The sequence below is a fragment of the Triticum dicoccoides genome, chromosome 5A (assembly GCF_002162155.2).
Source record: "Triticum dicoccoides isolate Atlit2015 ecotype Zavitan chromosome 5A, WEW_v2.0, whole genome shotgun sequence".
Taxonomy (NCBI): domain Eukaryota; kingdom Viridiplantae; phylum Streptophyta; class Magnoliopsida; order Poales; family Poaceae; genus Triticum; species Triticum dicoccoides.
This window is the reverse complement of record NC_041388.1, coordinates 47,304,901-47,315,560: the sequence shown is the minus strand read 5'-3', so window position 1 is coordinate 47,315,560 and position 10,660 is coordinate 47,304,901. Positions and strand designations below refer to the sequence as shown.

General features: G+C 43.8%; 1 pseudogene; it reads left to right on the top strand.

Moving 5' to 3' along the window:
• Positions 1 to 2,731: 2,731 nt before the first annotated feature.
• Positions 2,732 to 9,391, top strand: LOC119296953 (annotated as a pseudogene).
• The last annotated feature ends 1,269 nt before the right edge of the window (positions 9,392 to 10,660 follow it).

Here is a 10,660-nt window from a genome sequence, read left to right as displayed (position 1 = left end):
TTCTCCCTCTTTGTGTAAACTTTTTGAAATAAGAGAGAAAAGGCATAAGTATTGTGCCATGATGTGTAATAACAACCCATAATGCAATAAATATCAATATAAAAGCATGATGCAAAATGGACGTATCATGATACACCGCAAAAATGTTGCAATAGTTGACATGAAAAGCTTCAACCCTATTTTTGAAAAGCTTCAACCAGAGACCGGTGGCAAAAAGTTGGAGCTCACACCTCACCATTGATGCAACCGACTACTGCGATGGTTTAACGGCGGAGCTGCAGCGGTGACGAACTCGAGTGGTGCGACGATGAACTACTGGCGAGCTACAAGCTGGACGGGGCGACACTCCTTCGCCGACAGGAGCTGCATACGGCGGAGCCGGCGAGAGTCACAGCGAACCAGGGTGTGGGTGGGGGGCTGCGACCAGGGGCGGGCCATGCCGGGGAACAAGCGACGGGGACGCTGGTGAGGAGCGTCCGACGGAGCCGGACGCACGCGAGCGGAGGCCTGCTTTTTTCTTTTGTCCTATGTTGTTACTTCTTTGTGACGAGGTTGAAGAAAACGTTTGGCCAAATCTGACGGCTATACACAGGCTTATCGGGTGGCTAGGACGCGTCCGGCCGAAAGTTTGGGCCGGCGCACCGACGCCCGGTACTGCCCACTAGGAAAAGACATAGTTTCCCCTTCCCTAGCGTAACGCGAAAATAGGGGAGCAACTAGTTAACGAACGCTCCTTCGGAAGCCTCACAACGATCAACGCCACTTGGCACGCTCTCAGCCGCCCGCCATGTGTCGCGCTCTGGACGCTCCCTCCGAATTTGTTGTTTTTCGCACGTGTTATCGGCTTTTTAAACGGTTTTTTCTGAATTTTTTGACGTTTCGGTTTTCCACCGGTCTTCCTTAACTTTTGGACCAATGTTTTTTGATTTTTTTGCGAAAAAACGCGTTTTCTTTTTTTCTTTCGCGAGAGGCACGGTTTTGCTTTCGCGAGAGTCACGGTCGTACCTCTCGGAAACGAAAAAAACACATTTTTTTCGTGAGAGTCACGGTTTTGCTTCGGCGAGAGGCACGGTTGTGCTTTTGCGAGAGTCACGGCCATGCCTCTCGGAAATGAAAAAACGAATTTTCTGTTTTTTTTTCTTCCGCGAGAGGCACGGTTGTGCTTTCGCGAGAGCCACGGCCGTGCCTCTCTTGAAAACGGGGAAAAAGAACCCTTTTTAGGGTTTTCCCTTTTGTGAGAGGCACGGTTTTGATTCCGCGAGAGGTACGGTTGTGCTTTTGCGAGAAGCACGGCCGTGCCTCTCAGAAACGGAAAAAACGCGTTTTTTCTTTTTTTTCGCGAGAGGCACGATTTTGCTTCTGCGAGAGGCATGGTTGTGATTGCGCGAAAGGCACAGACGTGCCTTTTTGGAAAGGGAAAAACTCCATGCTCCCGATTCAGTTTTTTTGTCCGTTTTTTCATGAAAAAAAGTTCGTCAAAACTTATCAACATAAAATCTAGTTTTGAAAATCTCGATGCAAAGAATCCAACGGTGAAAACGGTTTAAGATTTGGACGCAAAATTTAAGACGTAAAACATTTTGAATAAATGAATCTACGAAAAAAGAAAAAACTTCCGGATTACGACAAGTGGCGCACATGTAGCGGCCACTTGTCGCAACCTAAAAAGGTGTGAGTGATCTTTATAATGAGTACTTCTTAATCAAGTGATTTCGAAGAAATAGGGACGCCCCCATCCGGCAGGAACTGCAAACTAAGGCCCTGTTTGGTTCATAAGTCCTAGGACTTTTTTAGTCCCAACTTATAAGTCCCAAGTTCCTAAAAAATCCCTACATGTTTGGTTCTTGGGACTTATAAGTCTCTATAAGACCATATTACAACTATAAGTCCCTATAAGTCCCTCCTTGAGAGTCTTATTTCATAAGTCTCAAATGCCCACTTTAAGTCTCTATAAGTCCCTCCTATTTGGTTTAGATGAAACTTATAGGGACTTATTTAAGTCCCTAGACCAATAAGTTCCTGGAAATAAACACCCTCTAAATCAGCAGCGGTTGCGCGGCCCATATAAGCAACCCAATGACCTAGAGAATAAAAAAACATGTCCCATAAGCACGAACGACTATGCGGCCAGCTAGAGAGGACACAGCCATGGTCGGCTGCACCACGCCGTCGAGAACAAGCTTCCAGTTGCTATCTGTACATGAATAAATTTGGATGGCAATATGTTGCGGTTGAAATAATAACAAACAACACCATCTCAAATCTCAATCTGTTTTTCTACACTCGATTTTGTACTGTAATTTACAACACCAGTTCATCTCCTCTTGGTCTGAAAGACTGAAACTTAGCTTCTACGTAGTACAAACTTCAGACTTCAAGTTCAACCTCAACTTGTTAGGTTAAGCAGCTAGCTAGGTTTCACGGCGGAGGTGCGGACATGGCAGCGACAGTCACCCTCTCTTTCACTGCGAAGCTCGGTTTCACTTTCACGGCGGCGGCGAGCGCTGGCAATGGCGACGGCGAGCGAACAGCGACGGAGTTCGAAGGTTTTTCCCCCTTGCGCGATTGGGCTTCGTTTATGGGCCGAACGGTTTTAGGCTTTTGCTGGGGGTGCTTGCCACGTTCCATCCGATGAGGCATCGACGGGCGCTAGACATCCACGTCCCTCTGCAGTAGTTGTTGCTACGTTCCTCGCTAACTGGCCCTGCTCGCCCCCGACTGCCTCCGCCCCTGACTCAACCGCGCCGCCCGCCTGTTCATCCTCAAAGCGCACCCTCCCCCGTTTCTCTCTCCTCTCCTCTCCTCTGTTCCCCCTCGGGGGCCTCCTCAACAAGATGCTCCGCTCATGCTGGAATCTGCACCGTGTTTCCAGGTGCGTTTTTGCATTGTACTAGTACTGATTTTTGGCTCTGTATTGAGAATTTGAGATCAACGTTTAATTTTGGGCGTTTGAAATCTTGTTGGGTAAGTCCTATTGCTGGTTACATTATCCTCCACCCCACAGTCCGGGGAAAATTGGAATTGATGTTTGCTATCAGCGGGGAATTAACAATTTCTATATTTGGATTATTTGAGTCGGATTCTAACTTTGAGTAAAAACCGGTACCTATATTTGGATTTCTATCCTGCTTGTGTATCTTATTTGAGTCGGATTCTAACTTTGCTCTTTCGTGACAGATCTGCTCATGAATCCTTCTTGATGGCCAGAAACATTGCAGCACATAGCCAAACGAATCGGCCCAGCCACCTCCCTTGGGCTTGGGGCAATGCTTTTTCCTATTGCACCTCCAGTAATACCCTCGGTGAGCAATTTGCCTTTATCAAAGGGAAAGATGGAGCAGAAATTATGAAGGAACCCAAGCTGGTCAATGTGAGGTCGGCCGACATCTATCCTAATAGCAGCCATCGCGATGGGTCTATATACAAAAACTCTATTCTCCAAAGCATAGGTCATGTTACAAAGCGTGATGAGAGTAAGTGATGCAACTCGATTAAAAGTTTGAGGCCGAATGCATATTGTTTTGTTTTGAAATATGCAATGTTTATTTTGATTGTTCTAGAGAAATTGTTTAGCGAAAGGTCGACCAACATGTAGTTTTTTTAATCTAAAATTTCTGGATAGAAATTTGGTGATAGATAATGCATGGTTAGGATCTGGACAATAGTCTTGTTTCTCTATAAATAGTTGTCATATGATTGATTTAACGATGTCCATATCATGTTTTAATATAACAACAACAAAGCCTTTAGTCTCGAACAAGTTGGGGTAGGCTAGATCTGAAACCCGTAAGATCTCGAAACCACTTCATGCACTCCTGTATGGTTACTTTTTTGGTGATATTCTAGTCCTTGAGATCTTTCTTCATAAATTCCTTTCATGTCAAGTTTGGTCTACCCCTGGCATTAAATATCAACGTGTTTTAACCGTTAGCTATGCACTGGCGCTTCTGGAGGTGTGTGTTGTATATGCCCAAACTATCTCAGGTGATGATGGACTCTCTTCAAACGGTGCTACTCCAACTTTATTACATATATCATCATTTCGTGAAGTCCTATTTTAATGGCTCAAAACCGACCTTTGTTGCAGTCCTATTTTAATGGGAAAGTCATCAATGTCGCCGCCCACTTGTTCGGACACTTGTTCGGACACTTGTCACAACATTGCCATACATGTCCTTGATGAGGGCAATGTACTTTGTTGGGACTTTGTGTTTCTCCAAGACTCACCACATAACATTCCATGGTATCTTATTATAGGTCTACTCCAAGTCAATGAACACCATATGCAGGTCCTTTTGCTCCCTTTATCTCTCCATAAGTTGTACCAAGAAAATGGCTTTCATGGTTGACCTTCCAGGCATGAAACCAAACTGATTTTTTATCATGCTTGTCATTCTTCTTAAGCGGTGCCGAATGACTCTCTCCCATAGCTTCATTCTATGGCTTATTTGCTTAATTACACGGTCATTGGTACAACTTTGAACACCTCCCTGTGTACTAATATACTTCGTCTCCATCCTTTGGCATCTTTTTTGCCCGAAAAATGAGGTTGAAAAGCTTAGTTAGCCATACTTCGCTATGTCTCTGAGGCCTCTCGACACCTCAATGAGGATACAATCAGGGCCCATTGCCTTTCCTCTTTTCATCCTTTCCAATGTCCGCCTGACCTCAGACTCCTGGATTTGTCGCAAAACACTTGCTTGTATCGTCAAAGGAGTCGTCTGTTTTAATAGAGGACCTCAATATGGAATCAAGTATTTGGTTGTGGAGTAGTTTTCTCCAAATTGCAACATCGATAAGCTTGTCGATTATTCTATCACATAATAGATGTATGGCCCATTATAATATGGGTGTGTATCGTGAGAAAAAAGACTATATAAAAAATGTTTAGGCGTATATTTGATAATCAGTGTTGGTATTATTGTCATTTTGACTTTAAAAAAATTTAGGACTTGGATCAAATTTCTTATATTCTATTTACTTGCATATTATTATATTATCAGAAACATTACTTTTTTCTTGGAGTCACGTGAAAAAAGTAAGCTCTGTGCAAACTTATGCGTTCATACCAAAATATAAATGGTAGATAAGAAAATATGATTTGTGGATAATTAATTGATTTGGAAAATTCTATAAAGTTCAAGCTATTGCTTTTTAATATTTTGTCGTGTATGACATGAGACTTGTAGCATTTGTTCTTGTAGCTTGGATTAGTAAACCTATTCCCAAAAGGTATACTTTTTCAATGTAGCATTGCTTTATTCTCCTCACTTATTTCGTTATATTTTTTGTTATGTTTTTCTAATAGATAAACAAAATTCTAACTTAGCACATGTATGCATGTGGAAATCATAACTGTACTAATTACTTTAAGTACTTGTCTAATATTATAATTTTTAAATGAAGCACAACTGGAGCCAATGAAGTTTTCGGATCCCACTAATTGCTTTCCTGACCAGCAAAGGTGTTGTATACATTTTGTATGTAACATGATGCAATTTTTCTCACTGAAATTGGCTAAAGTTTCTGCAAACACAAGCTTAGTACAATTATATGGATATATAGCAGTGCGAGATTCTCGGGATTTGTTGCTTAATTATATTGTCAATCGTAGCAGGGATGATCCCATTGTGGTGAAACAGGTGCACATCTTTATTTATACACAACTATTTTAAATAATTCATTTATTTTATAGTGTAGGCCTATGTCTGTCAAATGCATAGAGTGGATGGATTGAAATATAAACATTTTATGGCATACTACAATCATAGGACCACAATCATCTTTCATTCATAAAAGTTGGATGGAAAGTAGAATTTTCTAACCTACCTTATCTGTTTTATCTCTTGTGGATTGATGCATAGAATGAAAATGATGTTAGTTATGTTCTCTGTTTGTTCTAAGGCCAGCACTGGGCGCCGGTGCGCCGGCCAAAAGTTTTGGGCCGGTCTGCCCCCAGCCGCGCGAGACCGTCAGATCGCAGCTCCTCTGCTACCTTTTTCTTACCTTATCCTTGCCTCCAGCACATACAGAGAGGAGCGAGCCGGTCGGGGCCGCCATGGATGCGCGACCACGAAGCACTGTCGGCTCGCACCGTCCGCCGTGCTGTCGCAACCACACGCCTCGCTGTCGCCGCTCGCTGTCGTCGCGCGCGAGGTTGTCGACGTCGTGCCCGAGGTGGTCGTCGTGCCCAAGGTCGCCATTGCAGCTCCCCTGACCGCCCCCTGGTTGCAGCACCACGACACACCGTCGCATCTCCACCATCAGCCGCCGTTGCAGCTCCCCATCACCGTTGTGCCCCCGTCCCAACAAATCGACTCCATTGCCACGGCTTTCCATCTCGCCATCGCTGCTTGTAGCTCCGCCATTGATGGTTGTAGCATCCACCGATGAAGGTCGTAGCATCGCCGGTGGCCGCTTCCAGCAAAAGAACACTAGGGGTTATTGCTTCATGCCTAGACAGTTGTAGCATCCCCACTGCTGCTTGCAGCTCCTCGCACCGCCGGTTCCAGCATCTCCAGCGACCGGTTGTAGCATCCCATCTGACGCTCGCAGCTCCTCGCACTGCCAGTTCCGCATCGCCGATGGACGGTTGTAGCAAAAGAGCGACTCCGGTTGTAACAAAAATGCGACGCCAGTGGTCGTGGTTGCATCTTCTCAATCATGGTTGTAGCCGCCGCCAGCCACAAACGCCGATTGTAGCAAAATCCCTCGCCGGTCGAAGCAAAATCCGGCGACGGATGCAGCAAAACTTTGTCAGCACCGTCACGGTTGTAGCTTCACCGTGAAATCATTGTAGCAAAAAATCTTGCCGGTCGTAGCAAAATACGACAAAGGATGTAGCAAAACTCCGTCAGCGCCGTTGCAGTTGCAGCTTCGCCATGAAAAATCCTTGTAGCAAATTTTGAGTCGGTAGTAGCAAAACTGGATGACGGTTGTAGCAAAAAAATCATCACGATACACCCACTGTCCACCGCCCCGCCGGTTGCGCCGCCCTCGCCGGTTGAAACATCCCCGGCCGGCGTTATGGCCACCATCTAGCACAAAGGGGGCAACTGTGTCGACGTCGATGTTGGGTCACGGCACAACAGGGTACACAAGTCAGAAAAAGTGGGGAGGGGGTGCAGCACCGCAACGGCGGGAGGGGGAAGGTGGGCACCGGCCATGGCCACCACATGGCGGAAACGGGAGGAGATGGGCGTCGTCGGTGGTGCAGCCATGGCGGAGAAGTAGGTGATGGGGAAATAAAACAGAGGAAGGAGAGAGGGGATTTGTGCGTGGATGGATAAAGAAAAATGGGTGGGTGGGATGAGCTGTGTGTGTGGCCCCGTGAGCGTCGCTGGGAAAGCGACCGGCCGAGCGTTCGGCCGGTGCGCCGAAGTGAAACGGTTTCCTTGTTCTAATGTTTCTACTTAATAGATGTGACAAGATTAATTTATCATTTTCTTAAGCAAGCATTTTCTTATTTCGTAATACATGAATATTTACCTACTTTTGGTGTTATGAATGAATATTTGCTTCCATGTGGTTAAATCTAACGACCATGATATCAAGAAGAGAATAACATCGTGGGTTGACAATTACTAAGAAAAAAACATTTCAAGTAAATATATGTGAAATGAGTGATACTTTAGCAAGTGTTAGGTATTCAAATAAAGTCAGACGCGACAATTTTTTACTACTTGTGACCATGAGGTCATGGGTTCAAGTCCTGGAAACAGCCTCTTACAGAAATGTAAGGAAAGGCTGCGTACTATAGACCCAAAGTGGTCGGACCCTTCCCTGGACCCTGCGCAAGCGGGAGCTACATGCACCAGGTTGCCCTTTTTAATATTTTTGGAACTGACTAGGGAATGGTGTCGCACAATTGCCTTCATGTGCGGCTTACTCCCTGCCCTCGTACAAGCAGACAACAACATGACAGCAGCAAAGAGTTTTCCAAATTCAAAATTTTCAAATCTTTTATCTCTGTTAACCCGATTGACTTTTCACCATTGGCTTTGCTACGATGAGGTCTTCAAAACTAGATCTCATATCTTCAAGAATTGTATTCGCCAGGTTATTAGCCACTCAGTTGCCATAAAATTTACTTGGTTATCTACTTATACACTAATGTAGAACTTTGCTTCATGGTACTTTTATGAGTTGATGCCACTTTTTACTCACTCTCTAGCTACGCATAACATTGCGCTGCAATGTGTAAAAAAAGTCATTGTCTGGTAACTTTATTGTGGCAATTGTTCGCTCCTAACATGCATATGCTCTCTCTATATGAACAAAATCCCACTGGGACACCGCCATACTGGGGCGCATGCGTGTGAGCATATCCCACATAGAATTACTAATATTCTTTTTGTTTTGTCAAATACATCCGATTGTGCTTATCACATATGATATAAACACAACAAATACTTAGGACTTCAGCTACAAGACCATTTGGGTGTTTGTTGCTATAAGTTAAATGTTATCTTTACTCTTCTAAAATTTGAGGTGTTGGTGATGATGGCTCCACTTTGAGGATCATTATGGATTTTTGCATTGAAATGCTTGTGTTTGGAGGATGTCATACACATATGCTGTTATCCTTGCATCCATTAGGCAAGTTTATGGTTAATTATCTTTGGATGATTTATTGAACATTAAGTTTCATGTGCAATCGTCTTACGTTTGTTTCTGGGTTTAGAATTTAAGCCATCATTTATTTGAGATTCATCATTGTCAGTTGGCTCGAAATAAGAATATACACTTTAGATTACTCTTTACTTTTTACTATGTGCTACTAGCAATTACTCTGGAGTAATAATTAATAGTTGTTTTGCAGGGTTCTCTCATTGAGATGACTGGCCCTAAGAGGGGCATTAATATGCTCGGTGATGTTCTAGTTGAGTTTGACATGAGGATCAAGACAGGAGGGCAAAAAGAAGATGATGATCTGCAACTTATCGACGGTGTAGTAGAGTACAGCAAAGCAAATGCACCTTTTCGTCCATTCACAGAGCGCATTAATGGTAATTGTGGTGCAGTTGACATCACTTTAGCACACGTTCCTGATGCAGTGGAGGCCACAATAGATGTTGTCATATCAAAAATGCAGAGTGGATTTGATTTATCTCTCAGCTCGTTTGTGTTTATTGGTGGGTCACATAAGGAGATTGAGCTCTTTTGCGGTATTATTGGTGAGTCATGTGGTTTAACAAGAAGGCATGTGATTGCTATACAGGAGGATACTTGGATGTATTTGAAGTTCAAGGTAGGTCAGAAAGGCTCTAATTATAATGATGTAGAACGGTATTGTCAGTTCAAAGCAAACATTCATGTTTGTGCCTATCAAGAAATAATGCTTAAGCATGCCTCTATCTGGGTGAAGGTGACTTAGTCGATCATACCATAAAGTTGTTGTGTTCCATATTCAAATTTGAGTTGGACTATTTGATCTTGCACTGAATACATGTCTAATTGGCACCGGATCAATTTCTTCAAGCTCTAAGCTCCCTTGGAATAGAGGTGAGATTTCTCTCACTTTGGTGTACGTGGTGTCCTTGGGTATTAGTAGGGGGCTACTGCAGGTGGTTCCAGCTACCGAGGATATGGCCAAGATGCACGCGAGGACCGTCTTGCTCGTGCTACTATCTTCTCGCTCCCTAGCCCAACCTTTGTCTTTCTGTAAATTGGCATAGGCGACTTTCTGTCTCTGCAAATCGGCCTTGGCGAGATGGATACGATTCAGCTGCCTCCATCGTTTAACTAGAAGCTAACGCGTGCTTCGCTTTGTTTTCCTGTATTCTTTTTGTGCTTGTGCGCTCCGTTGAGTTGTAAGCCTCCTAGAGTGTCCCCTTGTATCGTTTGGCCGAGGTGGTTTGTGTGGTTTGTATTTCCTGACCGGTTGATGGCTTTGTTAATTCAAAACCGGGCTCTTCGCGAGTCTTCGTTCTAAAAAAAAAGAAAATTTTGTTTCGTGGCAACGCAAGCATGCATGAGAGTTATATGCAGTACGTCCTCCTCAGTTTGAAAACCTTCTCTTCCCCTTTCTACCGCTTCCATCGTGCCGACAAGAGCAACTGTCTGCCAAAAACCGAGTACCATTTACCTACATGTGGCCCATATCTTAGCCGGGAGAGATGGATTAGTACTATAAAAATTAGGGAGCCATGCCTTTTGGCTTTACTTATAGTCCGTTTAACTTCAAATTAGATGCACCTACACTACACTTCAACACATACAAACTCGCCGTATTTCCAGTGGGATCTTATTGGAGAGTTGAGCTACCTCTCCTTTTGTTGCCCTGCCTTTACTAGCACAAGAAGACAGTGACATGAAGACTCAATCAGGTAACATGAAGAGTCAATCAATCAAAGTTTCAGAGTGTCTGGTGGACTAAAATTCAAATGCTTGATGCAGGTTGGCATCTTTCGCCTAATAAGTTAGCCTAGCGTTCTTTTATTAAAAGCGTTGGATATTCTTTCAAAAAAAAAAAGCGTTGGATAGAGATAGCATTTCTTTAGTTTGTGATACTTCATTCACACTCCATTCTTCAGACTTTTATCTTTTGAACGATTTTATGCCTTTTCATTAAGAAGAATAAAATTTGGCTACTTCATGATGAATACTGGTGCATTCGTGCTGTGAATTTTTATCCATCGTTGGATACTTGAAATTCTAA